Source organism: Platichthys flesus, chromosome 23, assembly GCF_949316205.1.
Source record: "Platichthys flesus chromosome 23, fPlaFle2.1, whole genome shotgun sequence".
In the NCBI taxonomy this organism is placed as follows: domain Eukaryota; kingdom Metazoa; phylum Chordata; class Actinopteri; order Pleuronectiformes; family Pleuronectidae; genus Platichthys; species Platichthys flesus.
This window is the reverse complement of record NC_084967.1, coordinates 16,517,791-16,537,032: the sequence shown is the minus strand read 5'-3', so window position 1 is coordinate 16,537,032 and position 19,242 is coordinate 16,517,791. Positions and strand designations below refer to the sequence as shown.

General features: G+C 45.5%; 1 pseudogene; it reads right to left on the bottom strand.

Moving 5' to 3' along the window:
- Positions 1-215: 215 nt before the first annotated feature.
- Positions 216-13,647, bottom strand: LOC133949183 (uncharacterized; annotated as a pseudogene).
- Positions 13,648-19,242: the final 5,595 nt, after the last annotated feature.

The following is a 19,242-nucleotide window of genomic DNA, read 5'->3' as shown; positions in this document are numbered from 1 at the left end:
AGCTGCAATACCCCCCCCCCCCCCTTCCCACCCTCCCAACCCGGCTCGGACTCACACTCCAAAACAGAGTTTTAAATCACTTGCTCAACTTGCTTATGTATTCATCTCTCAGGTCCTCAGCATGAATCTGCACTGAGAGGAGCCGCCTGATGAGACATGAAATGAACTGAAATCACATTCAATAATAAACTCAGTGAGTTACTTAGCAAGTTAAGCTTTATTTATTCATTTGGCTTCTTTACAAGACAGAAGGACCTGAGGGCAAATTACTTTTTTACATCATTACAGCACAATTCAGTCGCACAAAGCAAAAAAAGATCATCACTCTTAACTCGGTGCTGCCGGCAATTCAGTGGATTTATTCAGTTAATTTAAATCCTTGTTCACGATATGAAAATCAAGTTCTTTATGTCACCGACTGCAGGTCACATGACCTTAAGTGAATTTAACAGGATGGACTGAGGAATCTGTGTTTTCTGTGCTGGACTTTTCTTTATTCCACAATCTGTCCTTGTGAGTTGTGATCAGAGCTTCTCTGTGTCCGAGGCTGAGTTGCATTTGAGTCGCTCCCTGTGAAACCAGACATGTCAGCGCTCACTCAGCAGTCAGAGAAGTCGATGAAGTCTTCCATCTCACACAAAGATACCGACGACCCAAAGTCCGTAAAGCGATGCCTGAACCCAAACCCGAATGCGGGGTACAGAGGCTCCGTGAACGTGGAATTGAACGTGTGGAGATGGATCAGTGCCTCAGAGTTCACTTTGTAGAAGGACAGAATGCCGGCCTGAAAGTCCAGGAAGACCGCCATTCTGTCCGAGGCCGGAGAGAACTGGGTCCGAAGGTGAGTAGTCTCATTTTCGTGCTGGACAGAGTAGACACCGTTACTCTGACACAGCAGCGTCCAGGAGTGTTGGTTCAAACCAAGACAGCTGTCGGCCCCCTCTCCTTTCCGTATGATTCCTTTGTACGTCACTGCAATGTAAACCGGGCCTTTCCACTTGACCTCCCAGTAACAGCGACCAGTCAGTCCAGTGCTGCCCAGCACCTGCAGCCAGCAGTCGAATCTCTCCAGGTGGGGACGGTACAGCTGCTTCTCGTCTACAGTGGTCGCCGTCCTGAAGTTGTCGGAGAGCTGGAGATTTTCCTGCGCCGTGTTTTCATCCAGGAGGAGTTCACAGACGTCTGATGGACAAGACAAGATGTGGGAAATTCAAAGCGGCAGTTCTACATGTTGTGTTTTCAGGAGAGGATATAAACCTGATGGACGGAGCTAAAAAGTCAAAGAATAAAGATAAATACGGTAAACTTACATTTCTTGAAACCATGCGTCAGTCTTTGCTCTCCACAAAACTCGAGGCTACAGGAAGAAACAAAGTACTAATCAAACAAGGAATCGTCTGGTTCTGTTCAGTAAGAGTTTGTCACTATGAGTTCATACGTGAGAGTTTCCAGTGGATAGTTTGGATCCTTCAGTAGAGCGGTCAGCACCTTCACCCCCGAGTCTCCGGGATGATTGAAGCTCAGGTCCAACTCTTTCAGGCTGGAGTGGCTGGTCCTCAGGGCCGAGGCCAGGGAGGTGCAGCCTTTCTCAGAGACCAAACAGCCTGACAGCCTACACACACACACACAGACACACAAACACAGCACATAGGAGTGTCAACCAGCTTGTGACGGTCATCAGATGATGAAATGAACAAATCCTCACCTGAGACTCTGCAGGACACAGTTTGGACTCTCCAGTCCAACACAAAGCAGCTTCACTCCTGAATCCTGCAGGTCGTTGTCACTCAGGTCCAGCTCCCTCAGCTTAGACGAGTCGGAGCTGAGAACCGAACCCAGAGCTTCACAGATGTTTTCCGATAAATTGCAGCTACTCAGCCTGAGAAGGTATTGGTCAGATACAACTGATTAAATAAACAGATAAAAGCTGAGGATTGTAGTTTTCTGTCTACTTACAGTGATTTGTTGGAGGCCTTAACCACTGGTATCAGCCTGAGGAGACCCTCCTCTGAAGGACAGTATTTCTTCAATTCAAACACCTCCAGCGTGTCTTCTGATGACAGGAGGATGAAGACCAGTGCCGACCAGTGAGCAGGAGACAGATTGCTTGCAGACAGACTTCCTGAACTCAGGTTCTGTTGGATCTCCTTCACCAAGGCATCGTCTTTCAACTCATTAAGACAGTGGAATAGATTGATGCTCCTCTCTGGGGATGTATTTTCCCTTATCCTCTCCTTGATGGACTGGATCGTGGATTGATGGTCGGTCTGAGGGAACCCTTTGGACGTATTAAACAGACGCTTTAGAAGATCCTGATTGGTCTGCAGGGAAAGACCCAGGAGGAAGCGCAGGAACAAGTCCAGCTGCCCATTTGAACTCAGCGTTTTCTCAATTGCAATCTTGTGGACCTCAGTTATGGGTTTTCTCCTGCATAGCGTACACAGATCTCCCAGTTTCAGCTTCTGCTCCGACAGTACATTCTTGTTGTCGTTAATGAGTGACATCACAACATGCAGGGCAGCCAGATACTCCTGCAGGGTCAGATGGACAAAGCGGTACATCTTCTCCTTGCCGTTGTCCTTCCACTTGCACACCTCATTAAAGACTTCTGTGAACACTCCAGCGTTCCGTGACACTTTGCGTAAATTAATGCCACTGTCTTTCAGATCTGACTCGTAGAAGAGGTTGCCCTTCTCCAAACGGTCAAATGCTAGTTTTGCTAAGGACTTGATGTACCTGATGCTCTTTGTTGTGCCACACCTCTCTCCTGTCAGCGTGATTTGATACAGCAGGAATTCTGTGTACATCTCCGTCAACGTTGTGGGCAGATCTAAGTTCGCTTTGCTTTTCAAAACATCCTGCAAAACTGTTGAAGTGATCCAACAGAAAACTGGGATGTGACACATGATGAACAGGCTTCGTGAAGACTTGATGTGGGCGATGATTCTGCTGCCTTGTACCTCATCGGGGAATTTCTTCTTGAAGTACTCCTCCTTCTGTGGGTCAGTGAATCCTCTCACCACGGTCATTCTTTTGATAAAATCCCGATGGATCTGACTGGTGGCTGCAGGTCGTGTGGTTATCCACACCCGGGCAGAGGGAAGCAGGTTCCCACTGATCAGGGCAGTCAGCAGAACCTCCACTGACATTGACTGTGTCACATCAAAATCAAGTGGCTGAGGTTCACGTCGCGTCAAATCCATCTGAAGGCGGCTTTCATCCAATCCGTCCAACACAAACAGAAGTTTATATCGACTGTTGTTAAAGTCGCAGCTTCCTGACGCCTGTAGTTTAGAAAAGATAAGGTTCAGATGTTCGTCGGTGATGTCTCTGGTTTCCCAGATACTTCGATGAATCAGCTCTGCCAGGTTGAACCTTTCCCCCTTCAGTAGATTCAGTTCACTGAAGCTAAAGGGGAATATCAGATGCACATCTTGATTTTTCCTTCCCTCAGCCCAGTCCAACACAAACTTTTTCACGAGGAATGTTTTGCCAATTCCTGCAACTCCAGTCGTCAGCACTGTTCTTAATGGTTTACCTATGGGACTCTTGAATATGTCACTGGGGTTGATGGGTAGCACCGCTGCCGTCCTGGAGTCCCTGATCAGCATGATCTCATGCTGTTCATTGATGTGCATTTCCCCCCCGTCTGTGATGTACAGCTCTATGAAGATGTCCTTCAGGCACTGCTCTTCTGTCTTCTCAGCCATACCCTCTTGAACACACATGAACCTGCTCTGGAAATGCGTCTGCATCGTGCGTTGAAACTGTTTGATCAGTTTTTCTAGAGGCTGAAGCTCGTGCATCTCATTGTCTGCAAGAAACAAATTACCAAATCACCTGAAGTCACCAGACCGATGGTTGTGATACACTTTAAATCCAGTTTCCTCACATTTCAATCAATTAAGATTCCTAATCCCTGCCTGTAAAGCCAGATCTGACCCCAGGTCTATCAGCACAGTGAGCGTTACTGTGACCTCACAGACTAACTTCTGCACAACAGTTACCAAAAGATCGCAGAGGGTTTGACCCACTGATCCAGATCCATGAAGCTCAGACTCATGGAGCTTTCACCTGTCACCTTATTTGTGTATCTTTTTACTTTCACTCATTGCTATGAGCCGGTCTGGATCCAACACTTTGACCCACTAGGCTTCATGTGGCATCCGACAGTCAACTGGATTAGAAACGGACAAAGTCAGACTTCTTAGAAAGATCTGCAGAAACATCTTCCTCTGCCTGTCATGTTGGCCTCACAAAGAACATCTTACCTTCAGGTCTGCTGCTGCTGGCTGGACGGCGAGGAAGAGGAGGAGCCGGTGATGGGATCGAGGAAGCTCCTGTGTCTTATTACAAAAAACAAGATGGTTTTACAGTTGATATTATATGAAGATTTTGCGTTTTTAAGAATATCTCCTTTCTTTCGACGTGTTACCTTTTAGTTCTGAGCTCCTGTCTGACAGCTTCTGGGCCAGGTCATACATGCTCATCTTCCCTAAAACCATCTTGGCCAGCTCCACGGCGTGATGGGAGTATGTCTGCACCATCAGCGTCACTGTTTCCATCCGGTCTGCCACCACCAGCTTGTACCGCGGGATCGGGGTGAAGCCGCTGTAGATCCCCGGCAGCAGCAGGTACCACCTGAAGGCCTCAAAATCTTCATTTCCCAGCATCTCCAGGGTTTCCAAGAGTAGTTCCTCACTCGTCACCATCGCTGCTTCCTGATTGGCTCAGACAATCGTTTTCCACTTTTCTAATGGGTTCCAAACAGAGTCTTAGCAAAACCAGCATTCATCTCCAAAAGTGCTTTTGTCCAATTTTGAATTCAACACGTCCTTGTGGGGATGTTTGATTTTGTGGTTCCTCCATGTGATTTCTCTGCAGAGTCACAGGAACATTACAGTGTTTAGCAGGAGCTTAATGATGATTGGTTGATATTCACTGTCATTGTGACGTGTTGCCTTCAAACAGATTCTGTCTGTGCTCTGTGAGTGTTGCTCTGTTACCAGGTGGGTTCATGGGTGATTGTCTCAAATCTCCATCTTTATTCCCTCTTCATCTCAACAGGAACTTCAGGAAGATCCTAAAAAAAAAGAAATCAACTTCAACTTAGTTGTCACCATCATGGAAAATCCAAGGTACAAATACTTATAAACTTCAAGACAGATTTCAACCTACAGGGACTGTGACTGAATTCTGGAAATACAAAAGGCTGGAAAGTTATCTACGTGTATTTAATAAGGGCTTTTCTGCAGAAAGGATCAACACACCGAGAGTCCACCGGGAGAACAGTCGAATGCAAAGATCTTATAAAGGAGGACTAGGCCGTCTCTCTGAACCGATCCAGACTGGTTCCGTAGGCGTGGGAAGGAGAGGACTCAAACACACACAGCTGATTTTGGGCATATTCGATTCGTGTATAGCTCATTTGCATTTTAAAATTTGTTTTCGAAGAAACTTGTGATAAAAAATGTTTCTTTACATGGGTACTTTCATTGTGTAAAGTTTCCTTTTGATAGGAGTAAAGTAAAATCACAGCCCCATTGGGGTGTATTGTTAACTGGCCTTCTTGGCACACATTGTTAAAGTAGCTTTATTGTCAATTTCTTAACATGTTCAGAACATACAAGGAATCGATACAACATTTCCCACTCTCCCACAGTGAGACATATAAAGTGCACAGGCACAACAGATAACACAAGACATTTCCTAATACTAAGTAAACATACAGAATTTTTTAAGTACAGCAGCATAAGCATAGATGAGAAGTATACATATTTCCTCAACTAGGATTTCTTAGGACTTTTAGTATGTTGTTCTGGACAGCTCAAAGAAGTGACCTATGCTGAAAAGAATTATTTTACAATTCGTCAGTCGTAAAACGCCACTTTGCCTGGACTAAGTGTAAAAAAGATGTATCAAGACGAGAGAGAGTAAAGTAATCGTGTGTGGTGTCACAACTTTGTTACTATGGTAAGCGGCTATCTAAATGTCAGGAAAATACTTTTATTCAGTTACAGTTTGTTTTCCTGTTGATTCTTTAATGAGGTTAACTTTTTGTTTACACCAAGACATTTGCCAGCTCCCGTCAGCCAATTAGAATCATTTCTTTTGTGATATCATCTTACTTTGACCAATAGTGAGGACTTCATAAGACTTGTAATCAAAAGTGAAACAAACATTATTAAAAATAACTAAATAACAATATTAAATACAGTTAAAGTCACTTACTGAAGTTTGCTGTTTCCCATGTAAAACTTAGTTTCTGTCTCCAGCAGCTCGAGCTGGTGGAAATGACCCTGTCTGTTTTTATATCCAGTCAAAAGTGAGACGTTCCTCCTCTGTCAATCTTCTTGTAAGAGTCTTATCAACGTTTGTAAAAACCAGTGCGTCACACATCCAGTAATGAGTCGGAGCAAAGTCTTCAGAGCAGCTTTGACCTAAAAACGACCTGACATCAACGCCCAGGTGGGAAATTCTTCTGAGTTATAAACTATTGAATATCGATCAGATACTTCATCGTTTTCTCTACAGGCCTTGAACGAGGCTGAAGGTTTCCTCCCTCAAACATCTCCAACATTCTCTCTGCATGACACTGCACTGAACCTGCTCCCGCCCCTTTTCACAAGCTCTTCTCTTACTCCAGACTTTACAGCACTAGAGAGCTTAACACCTTCCACTCGGCTTGCACGGCATCTGAGCCGGACGCCTTTCTACTCGGGCGGTGGGCCCACGCAGCTGCAGCACACTGCTCGTGGGTCAGGTGGAGTTAAAGACCTTTTATTCGGAGCATTGACTTTGGATCTCTTCAGAGTCCAAGTTGTTTGATTGCTGTGTCTTTAGTTGCTATGTGAGTGTGATGTTTATCTCTCTCTGCCCTTTGTATCTGCTGATTACTGCTGACACACACACACATACACACACACACACAAGGAGCAGGGTGTCAGATTAATAGGGGCCTCAGGCTGCAGATAAAATGTTAATCATCCATCAGTGCCAACTGCTGATATTCTATTTTACAGTTTTTCTCAGTTGTTAACACACAAAAAGCGAACATTCGGCACAATTTGCACAACCATCACTTCATGAACCAATCACTTGACCCAATTTGGCACTACTTCACACTCCCTTACCTGCATTAGACTGACTTTCATTCTTTACACACTGATGTCAATTACACATCACATTGTTGTCAAAACACTACACACAATGTTCAGTTGTTGCACACACTTCTCAAGTAAAATCTCAAAGCATCAACCTACAACACACAAATACTCAAATCTCTAAACATTCAGGTCTGTTGAGCAATTTCACCTCATTTTCACAGCCGAACAGGAGACTGAAACTGTAGATATGGTTCGTGAGAACAACTCTATCACACTCAGACAAATAAAATCTAGGATCCTGGCTGACCATGCTACATTTAGAAACGTCCAGACCATCAGCCTCACTACATTGGAGCGTATTCTTCATAGGACTGCCATGTGGATGAGGCGGTGGTCTAGTGGCAGAAACTTGGACTATGGGCAGAGAAGGTCTCTGGTTCGTCTCTGGTTCGACTCCATGGAGAGACAACAAAAGACGAACCTGGATTGATCTGTCCAAAAATCCAAGAATCTCCCTACCCTGTCTAGTGCCCCTGAGCAAGGCACCTTACTCCCCCAACATCTGCTCCCCGAGCGCCGTACATGGTCGCTCAATGCTCTGTGTGTCCTGCACCAGATGGGTTAAATGCAGAGGTTAAATTTACCTACCTTCATGAGTGTGTTGTGCATGTCTGTGCATGTGTTATGTACAATTAAACATATCTTAATCTTAAGTGAACAGGGTCCCATTTGAACGGAACACAGGCATGAAGGAGTTACAGTGAGAGTTTGTGCTTGTAAGTACCAACATTCAGCTCTGACTCATGCATGTATTGTACCTGTAATCCAATGTTGTTCCTTTTCTAAAGTGTCTCACTGTAGCCCACTGTGTTGACCTCTCTGTGTCCATACTGTAACTTGCATTGTCATGCTGTCTGTGTCAGCGGATCCAGGAGCATGACACAGCTAATGAGTTGTACCAGTACATCTGTATTGATGAGGTGGGATTCAACCTGGTGAAGAGGAGGCGACAGGGCAGAAACGTCATTGGCCAGCGGGATATTGTTGAGGTCCCCGGCCAGCGTGGTGGGAACATCACAATGTGTGCTGCAATGAATCACCATGGGATCTTGCACCGCCATGCCCACCTAGGGGCCTATAATGCTGCCCGTCTCCTCGTCTTCCTGGATGGCCTGCATGACCTGCTGGTACCACCTGGCCAGGTAGATGACCCACAGCGGATCGATCACGTTCACATCTGGGACAATGTGAGCTTCTACTGGGCTGCTCAAGTGCGTAAGTGGTTTCAGGACCACCCACATTTTTCCATTCTATACCTTCCACCTTATTCTCCTTTCCTGAATCCCATTGAGAAATTATTTTCACCTTGGAGGTGGAAGGTATATGAACGGAACCCACAGGACCGGGTCCCACTGCTCCAGGCCATGGAGGAGGCTTGTGGCGACGTGAGTGTCGAGGCCTGTCAGGGCTTCATGCGCCACTCAAGGTGTTTCTTCCAACGCTGCTTGGACAGGGAGAACATTGCCTGTGATGTGGGTGAGGCCCTCTGGCCAGATAGGAACCGGAGGCCTGACGCCTAAATATTTTTTGTGAATGGGGGGGGGGTTAACAGTACTGTACTGTTCTCTGTGTGAACCGTAATAACCCTTTTTTTTATGCATATTTGTGTGCTGTTTTATATTTGACTATGAAAAAAGTAGGCCTACACTGAGACATTTTACAAAAAGAGAAATGGCTCATTTTCCAGAGTCACTGTCATTCATATGGTGTGTTCCATTTTGATGATTGTGTTTTCAGTTTTGCACTTCAGTGTGCTGTAAATGCTTGGTAGTGTGCAAGCAAATGCTTAGTTGTGTGTTCTCAATGAATGGTATGTGTGTGTCATTTGAAAATATAGCTGTGTGTACCAAATGAAAACATGAGTTACATTTTGTGAACAGGTAAGAGATTTGATGGCAAAGAGTCATCTTGCAAAGGGATTGTCAGGTTTAGCATTTTGTGTGTGAGGTTTTCAGTTTTCTGTGTGCAGTTTTGAGAAAACCGTTATTGTTTTGAAAAACGTGTTTTAACATTTGTGAAAAACTGTAATAATCACACACACACACTCTGTCATCTGTGATTCTTCTTCTCTGAGGAAGTACCAATTTGCTCTGAACATTCCCACCGAACGTTCTGTGTCGTCCGCTGATTGGCTGAGAGACGCTGTGTAGAACCACAAACCATCAACGTGCTGCAGGGCCTTTAAAACCAAACAGTTTGATTGCTTCTTTATTTTAATGATGTGATTTAAATACTAAATTGAATCTATAAAGGAAAAGTTTGACATTTGAGGAAACGCAGTTATTAGCGTTTGATAAGACCGATGCCAATGGGACTTGGACTGCTGCCGCTTGGCTTAGCTTAGCACAAAGACTAGAAACAAAGGGAAACATTAGCCAAACCTCATCTGAAGGCAATAAACGTACCTTCACCTGAAATCATCAATAATTAACGTTATACTGAGAGATTCTGAAATATTTATACATCTGACTTTATACTTAAAATTAAAGCATGAATCTGCACTGAGGGGAGCCGCCTGATGAGACATTAAATGAACTGAAATCACATTGAATAATAAACTCAGTGAGATAGTTAGCAAGTTAAGTTTTATTTATTCATTTGGCTTCTTTACAAGACAGAAGGACCTGAGGGCAAATTACTTTTTTACATCATTACAGCACAATTCAGTCGCACAAAGCAAAAAGTTATCATCACTCTTAACTCGGTGCTGCCGGCAATTCACTGAATTTATTCAATTCATATAAATTCTTGCTCATGATATGAAAATCAAGTTCTTAATGTCAAGATTTAGCGTTTTGAGGATTATCTCTTTGTCTTTCCATGTGTTATCTTTTAGTTCTCAGCTCCTGTCTGACAGTTTCTGGACCAGTTCATTCATGTTCATCTTCCCTAAAACCATCTTGGCCAGCTCCACGGCCTGATGGGAGTATGTCTGCACCATCAGCGTCACTGTTTCCATCCGTTCCGCCTTTTGCAGCTTGTACCACGGGATCTGGGTGAAGTCGCTGTAGATCCCCAGCAGCTGCAGGTGCCACCGGAAGGCCTCAAAATCTTCATTTGTCAGCCTCTCCAGGGTTTCCAAGAGCAGTTTCACAACCATCACCATCGCTGCTTCCTGATTGGATGAGACAATCGTTTTTGACTTTTTTAATGGGTTCAATACAGAGCTTTGTCTTCTAAGTCTTAGAAAAACCAGTGTTTATCTCCAATAGAATAGACATTCTGCAGAAAGGATCAACACAGAGAGTCCTAAGGATCTCAGAGTGAAGATGGAGAACAGTCAAATGCAAAGATCTTATATAGGAGGACTAAGGCCGTCTCTCTGAACCGATCCAGACTGGTTCCGGAGGCGCTGGAAGGAGAGGAATCTAAACTCACACAACTGATTCACATGTGTTTCCTAAGGTGATAAGCAGAAACATACACTCCTTCCTGTGGTGGGTAAACAAGTGGCAAAAGGCCCTGGCAGTTTCAGGTCATAAACAGTTCAGACCATAAAACAGTTTAATTGTGCATGTGGTGTCTCAACTTTGTTAGTATGGTTTACGGCTATTTAAAGGTCAGAGATAATCATTTATTCTAATATTCAAAATACAGTTTGTTTTCCTGTCGAATCTATAATAAGGTTAAGCTGTTGTTTACACCAAGACATTTGCCAGCTCCCATCAGCCAATTAGAATCATTTCTGTTGTCGTGATATAATCAAACTTTGACAAATAGTGAGGACTTCACAAGACTCGTAATCAAAAGTGAAACGAACATTACTAAAAATAAATAAATAACAATATTAAATACAGTTAAAGTCACTTACTGAAGTTTTCTGTTTTCCTCTAGCAGGAGAAAAATTTCTATCAGTCACACTTTCTGAACTCTGTCTCTGCTGGATCTCATTCACCAAAGCATCGTCTTTCAACTCATTAAGACAGTGGAATAGATTGATGCTCCTTTCTGGGGATGTATTTTCCCTTATCCTCTCCTTGATGGACTGGATCGTGGATTGATGGTCGGTCTGATGGAACCTTCTCGGACGTATTCAACAGACATTTTAGAAGATCCTGATTGGTCTGAAGGGAAAGACCCATGAGGAAGCGGAGGAACAAGTCCAGCTGCCCATTTGAACTCAGCGCTTTCTGAATTGCAATCTCGTGGACCTCAGTTATGGGTTTTCTCCTGCATAGCGTACACAGATCTCCCAGTCTCAGCTTCTTCCCCGACAGTAAGTTCTTGTTGTCGTTAATGAGTGACATCACAACATGCAGGGCAGCCAGATACTCCTGAAGGGTCAGATGGACAAAGCGGTACATCTTCCTCTTATCGTTGTCCATCCACTTGCGCACTTTAAAGACTTCAGTGAACACTCAAGCGTTTTGTGACACTTCGCGTAAATTAATGCCACTGTCCTTCAGATCTGACTCGTAGAAGAGGTTGCCCTTCTCCAAACGGTTGAATGCTAGTTTTGCTAAGGACTTGATGTACCTGATGCTCTTTTCTATGCCACATCTCTCTCCTGTCAGTGTGATTTGATACAGCAGGAATACTGTGTACATCTCCGTCAACGTTGTGGGCAGATCTAAGTTCGCTTTGCTTTTCAAAACATCCTGCAAAACTGTTGAAGTGATCCAACAGAAAACTGGGATGTGACACATGATGAACAGGCTTCGTGACGCCTTGATGTGGGCGATGATTCTGCTGCCTTGTTCCTCATCAGGGAATTTCTTCTTGAAGTACTCCTCCTTCTGTGGGTCAGTGAATCCTCTCAACACGGTCATTCTTTTGAAAAAATCCTGATGGATCTGACTGGTGGCTGCAGGTCGTGTGGTTATCCACACCCGGGCAGAGGGAAGCAGGTTCCCACTGATCAGGGCAGTCAGCAGAACCTCCACTGACATTGACTGTGTCACATCAAAATCAAGTGGCTGAGGTTCACGTCGCGTCAAATCCATCTGAAGGCGGCTTTCATCCAATCCGTCCAACACAAACAGAAGTTTATATTGACTTTTGTTAAAGTCGCAGTTTCCTGACGCCTGTAGTTTAGCAAAGATAAGGTTCAGATGTTCGTCGGTGATGTCTTTGGTTTCCCAGATACTTCGATGAATCAGCTCTGCCAAGCTGAACCTTTCCCCCTTCAGTTGATTCAGTTCACTGAAGCTAAAGGGGAATATCAGATGCACATCTTGATTTTTCCTTCCCTCGACCCAGTCCAACACAAACTTTTTCACGAGGATTGTTTTGCCAATTCCTGCAACTCCAGTCGTCAGCACTGTTCTTAAAGGTTTACCTTTGGGACTCTTGAATATGTCACTGGGGTTGATGGGTAGCACCGCTGCCGTCCTGGAGTCCCTGATCAGCATGATCTCATGCTGTTCGTTGATGTGCATTTCCCCCCCGTCTGTGATGTACAGCTCTATGAAGATGTCCTTCAGGCACTGCTCTTCTGTCTTCTCAGCCATACCCTCTTGAACACACATGAACCTGCCCTGGAAATGCGTCTGCATCGTGCGTTGAAACTGTTTGATCAGTTTCTCTAGAGGCTGAAGCTCTTGCATCTCCACGTCTGCAAGAAACAAATGACCAAATCACCTGAAGTCACCAGACCGATGGTTGTGATACACTTTAAGTCCAGTTTCCTCACATTTCAATGAATTAAGATTCTTGATCCCTGCCTGTAAAGCCAGATCTGACCCCAGGTCTATCAGCACAGTGAGCGTTACTGTGACCTCACAGACTAACTTCTGCACAACAGTTACCAAAAGATCACAGAGGGTTTGACCCACTGATCCAGATCCATGAAGCTCAGACTCATGGAGCTTTCACCTGTCACCTTATTTGTGTATCTTTTTACTTTCACTCTTTGCTATGAGCCGGTCTGGATCCAACACTTTGACCCACTAGGCTTCATGTGGCATCCGACCATCAACTGGATTAGAAACGGACAAAGTCAGACTTCTTAGAAAGATCTGCAGAAACATCTTCCTCTGCCTGTCATGTTGGCCTCACAAAGAACATCTTACCTTCAGGTCTGCTGCTGCTGGCTGGACGGCGAGGAAGAGGAGCAGCCGGTGATGGGATCGAGGAAGCTCCTGTGTCTTATTACAAAAAACAAGATGTTTTTTTTTTTACAATTTACAGTTGATATTATATGAAGATTTAGTGTTTTTAAGAATATCTCCTTTCTTTCGACATGTTACCTTTTAGTTCTGAGCTCCTGTCTGACAGCTTCTGGGCCAGGTCATACATGCTCATCTTCCCTAAAACCGTCTTGGCCAGCTCCACGGCGTGATGGGAGTATGTCTGCACCATCAGCATCACTGTTTCCATCCGGTCTGCCACCACCAGCTTGTACCGCGGGATCGGGGTGAAGCCGCTGTAGATCCCCGGCAGCAGCAGGTACCACCTGAAGGCCTCAAAATCTTTATTTCCCAGCATCTCCAGGGTTTCCAAGAGTAGTTCCTCACTCGTCACCATCGCTGCTTCCTGATTGGCTCAGACAATTGTTTTCCACTTTTCTAATGGGTTCCAAACAGAGTCTTAGCAAAACCAGCATTCATCTCCAAAAGTGCTTTTGTCCAATTTTGAATTCAACACGTCCTTGTGGGGATTTTTGATTTTGTGGTTCCTCCATGTGATTTCTCTGCAGAGTCACAGGTACATTACAGTGTTTAGCAGGAGCTTAATGATGATTGGTTGATATTCACTGTCATTGAGACGTGTTGCCTTCAAACAGATTCTGTCTGTGCTCTGTGAGTGTTGCTCTGTTACCAGGTGGGTTCATGGCTGATCGTCTCAAATCTTGATCTTTATTCCCTCTTCATCTCGACAGGAACTTCAGGAAGATCCTTAAAAAAAAAGAAATCAACTTCAACTTAGTTGTCACCATCATGGAAAATCCAAGGTACAAATACTTATAAACTTCAAGACAGATTTCAACCTACAGGGACTGTGACGGAAATCTGGAAATACAAGAGGCTGGAAACACCAAAGTTATCTACGTGTATTTAATAAGTCACAGTCGAATGCAAATATCTTATAAAGGAGGACTAGGCCGTCTCTCTGAACCGATCCAGACTGGTTCCGTAGGCGTGGGAAGGAGAGGACTCAAACACACACAGCTGATTTTTGGCATATTCGATTCGTGTATAGCTCATTTGCATTTTAAAATTCATTTTCGAAGAAACTTGTGATAAAAAAGTTTTCTTTACATGGGTACTTTCATTGTGTAAAGTTTCCTTTTGATAGGAGTAGAGGAACAACACAGCCCCATCTGGTTGTATTGTTAACTGGCCTTATTGGCACACATTGATGAGAATTATACATATTTCCTCAACTAGGATTTCATAAGACTTTTAGTATGTTGTTCTGGACACCTCATAGGAGCGATCTATGCTGAAAAAAATGATTTTACAAATAGTCAGTCGTAAAACGCCACTTTGCCTGGACTAAGTGTAAAAAAGATGTATCAAGACGAGAATGAGTAAAGTAATCGTGTGTGGTGTCACAACTTTGTTACTATGGTAAGCGGCTATTTAAAGGTCAGGAAAAGACACTTATTCAGTTCCAGTTTGTTTTCCTGTCGATTCTTTAATGAGGTTAACTTTTTGTTTACACCAAGACATTTGCCAGCTCCCGTCAGCCAATTAGAATCATTTCTTTTGTGATATCATCTTACTTTGACCAATAGTGAGGACTTCATAAGACTTGTAATCAAAAGTGAAACAAACATTATTATAAATAACTAAATAACAATATTAAATACAGTTAAAGTCACTTACTGAAGTTTGCTGTTTCCCATGTGAAACTGAGTTTCTGTCTCCAGCAGCTCGAGCTGGTGGAAATGACCCTGTCTGTTTTTATATCCAGTCAAAAGTGAGACGTTCCTCCTCTGTCAATCTTCTTGTAAGAGTCTTATCAACGTTTGTAAAAACCAGTGCGTCACACATCCAGTAATGAGTCGGAGCAAAGTCCTCAGAGCAGCTTTGACCTGAAACGACCTGACATCAACGCCCAGGTGGGAAATTCTTCTGAGTTATAAACCATTGAGTATCGATCAGATACTTCATCGTTTTCTCTACAGGCCTTGAACGAGGCTGAAGGTTTCCTCCCTCTCACGTCTCCAACATTCTCTCTGCATGACACTGCACTGAACCTGCTCCCGCCCCTTTTCACCAGCTCTTCTCTTACTTCAGACTGTACAGTGTCATATACGGTAGTTTAATGCGCTTGCGCATATACTGTGAGTTATACGGGAGTTGTGGGCGCATGCGAGTGACGTATATGAGTGACGCATATTGTGAGACACGGGCTGCAATAAAGCGAACTTAGCAACTAAGAAGCCTCCTTACGTTGCTTTACATGGTGTCAGAAGTTAAAACGGAGTCATGCCAAAGTCCGCTCCCCCAACAAACTTTTCGTTCGATAAACCAGAAGAATGGCCGGAGTGGAAGCAGCGTTTTGTGAGATTCAGAATCGCCACCAAGCTGGATAAAGAAGAGGGCGCCGTACAAGTGAGCAGCCTGATATACGCTATGGGAAGCGAGGCGGAGAACATCTTCCGTTCGTTTACATTCACAGAAGATGGACACAGAGATGATTATATGAGGGTGCTTGGACTGTTCGATGACTACTTTGTGCCGAGGAGGAATGTAATACACAAACGCGCATGTTTCCATCTGCGCGTGCAAAGACAGGGAGAGAAAGCTGAAACTTTTATCAGGGCCTTGTACGAACTGGCGGAGCATTGCGAATTCGGCGGGAACAGAGATGAGAATATCCGCGACCGGATCGTAGTTGGAATACTCGACAAAGAGGTCTCACGGAAGTTGCAGCTGACGAAGGACCTAACACTAGCGCTGACTATCGAGACAGTCAGGCAGTCGGAGGAGGTTGCTTCGCAGGTCAGCATGCAAGGAGAGCAAACAGGGGTGATTCAGGAAGTCACGCACGAGCGCAGCAAATACCCCAACCACTACGGTAAGCCAAAAGGGGGAAATAAAGGACAATGTGGACTGTGTGGGAAAGCGTGGCACAGTAAAGATGAAAATTGCCCGGCCAGAAAATCTTCATGCAATACGTGCAACAAAGTTGGACATTGGAGTAGAGTGTGTAGGAGCAGGCAGGCAGTGAGTGAGGTTACAGAGCAAACGGAGCAGCAGCAGTCATACTTTCTTGGGGCTGTGAGTAAAGCAGGCGGGTCGCCAAAGCAATGGGCTGTGGAGTTACGGGTGGGCTCTACACCAGTTGACTTCAAAATCGACACAGGGGCCGATGTTAACGTCATCTGCGAGGAAACCTACGACTCACTCATCCCCAAAAGACCACTGGAGCCTGCGGATTTACCACTGGACAGCCCAGGTGGCGAGCTGCAGTGCATAGGACAGTTCCAGAGCACTGTGACCTACAAAGGAAAGACTCACCCACTCAGAGCATATGTCATCCGCGGACGCACTGTAAACAACCTACTCAGCAGGCCGTTGTCTGTGAAAATGAACCTGGTGAGGAGAGTGAATGAAACGGTGTGCGACAGAGGACATCCACAGGCATATGGCGAACATGGGACTTTAAAGACTGAACCGGTGAGAATACTGCTGAAAGACAACGCTCAGCCATATGCTGTATACACAGCACGACGCGTGCCTCTCCCTATGCTGCAAAAGGTAAAGGAGGAGCTCCAGAGGATGGAGAGAAATGGCATCATCGAGAGGGTGACACAGCCCACAGACTGGTGTGCACCCATGGTGCCAGTCTTGAAGAAGAGCACAGGTAAAGCCCGCATCTGTGTTGATCTCAAGAGGCTGAATGAGGCAGTAAAAAGAGAACAATATATCCTGCCTACTACTGATGAGATTACAGCAAAGCTGAGTGGGGCCACTGTCTTCTCTTCACTCGATGCCGCCAGTGGGTTCTTCCAGATACCGTTGCACCCAGACAGCTGTAAGCTTACTACCTTCATTACGCCATTTGGCAGATTCAACTTCAAGCGGTTACCGTTCGGAATTACAAGCGCACCGGAAATCTTCCAGAGGAAGATGATGGAGACCCTGCAGGGGCTGGAGGGTGTTGAGGTCTTCATGGACGACATTCTGGTGTATGGGGCCTCTAAGGAGGAGCATGACGGTCGCCTGGAGAAGGTTATGCAGCGCATTGAGACAGCTGGTCTGAAGCTCAATCGTGAAAAGTGCTCCATCAGGCAGAGTCAGCTGCGGTTCCTCGGGCATCTCATTGACCGGTCCGGGATCCGGCCTGACCCCGACAAGGTGAAAGCTATTCGGCAGCTGTCACCACCAGCAGACGTGCAAGAGTTGAGAAGGATACTGGGAATGGTGAATTATCTCGAAGATACATCCCCGGACTCTCTACCGTGGGACAGCCGCTGTATGAGCTCTTGAAGGACAAGAGCACATGGACATGGAGCCACGTGCAACAAACAGCTTTTGAACACATCAACGAGCTGTTGACAACTGCACCAGTACTTGCCTTCTATGACTTGAACAAGCCCACGGCTGTGTCAGCGGACGCAAGTAGTTATGGATTGGGGGCCGTACTCCTTCAGCTCCACGGGGAGCAGTGGAAACCTGTGGCATATTGCTCCAGACGCCTCACTGAAGCAGAAACCCGCTACGCCCAGATAGAGAAGGAAAGCCTGGCTGGTGTGTGGGCATGCGAGTAGTTCGACAGATATCTCAATGGACTGGAGCAGTTCAAGCTAATCACAGATCACAAACCGCTAGTACCTCTCATTAACAGCCGCAGTCTGGACAATGTACCTATGCGATGCCAGCGTCTTCTCATGAGGCTCATGAGATTCAATCCAGTGGCAGAATATGCGCCAGGGAAAACTCTGGTCATCGCGGACACCCTGTCACGCAGTCCACACCGCTTCCGGAGCGACCCTGGAAGAGAGTTGCAATGGATCTTTGTGAGCACAACCACCACAACTACCTGGTAATATCAGATTATTACTCCAGGTTCTTAGAGATACTGCAGCTACCCTCGACAACGAGTGCACAAGTGATTCAAAGAAGGACAGCGGTTTTCGCCAGGTTTGGCATTCCAGATGAGGTGGTGAGCGACAATGGACCCCAATTTTCAAGTGCGGAGTTTAAGGAGTGCGCCTGGCAGCTCGACTTCAAGCACTGCACATCCAGCCCTCACCATCCACAGGGCAACGGGCACGCAGAGAGAGCCGTTCAGACAGCGAAAAAGATTCTCAAGCAAGAAGATCCGATGATGGCTCTGATGAGCTATAGGTCCACTCCCTGCTCCACCACAGGCTTCAGTCCAGCCGAGCTGTTGATGGGGAGGAAAATCAGAACCACACTCCCCACTCTGGAGAAAAATCTCCTACCCAAATGGCCTAGCAGGACAGCTGTGAAAGAGAGGGACGGGAGGGAAAAGGCTAAACAGGCCCATTATTTCAACCGCCGTCATGGAGCCCGACATTTATCTGCCCTGCGACCAGGAGATGTTGTATTCTCCAAGCTAGACCACGAAAAGTCATGGTCTTTACCAGCGGTGATCTCAAGTGAGAACACCACCCCGAGATCCTTCGTCATCAGGACGCAGCATGGAGCAGAGCTGCGGCGGAACCGCCGTCACCTCCAACCGGGGCCGGTTCCCCAGCCCATCCCAGCAGATCACAGGGAGGCCTAAGGCACAGGCGCACACTCTGACGAAGCCACCATGTTAGAGACTGTTCCTGTCAGTCAGAGTGAGGCCACACCCACAACCCCTCTACCCGGTTCGACTGTCACCAGATCTGGACGGGTGTGCAAGCAAGTCGACAGGCTTGACCTGTAAATAAGTGCAAATCATATGGCCTTTGGGGGGGGGGGAAGAAACGAAAAGTGTATTGATAACGATGTGATAACTTTGATTTGCAAGAAAGTTGTACAGTTTGTACAGTTGTACATGTTGAAATATCTTAATTTAAGTTAATCTTGGTTTATGCTATGTGTTTTCAGAATAGCCATTTTCAGTTAAAGTGTTTCTACGATGTTATTGACATAACACTCAAAACAGGGGAAGATGTCATATACGGTAGTTTAATGCGCTTGCGCATATACTGTGAGTTATACGGGAG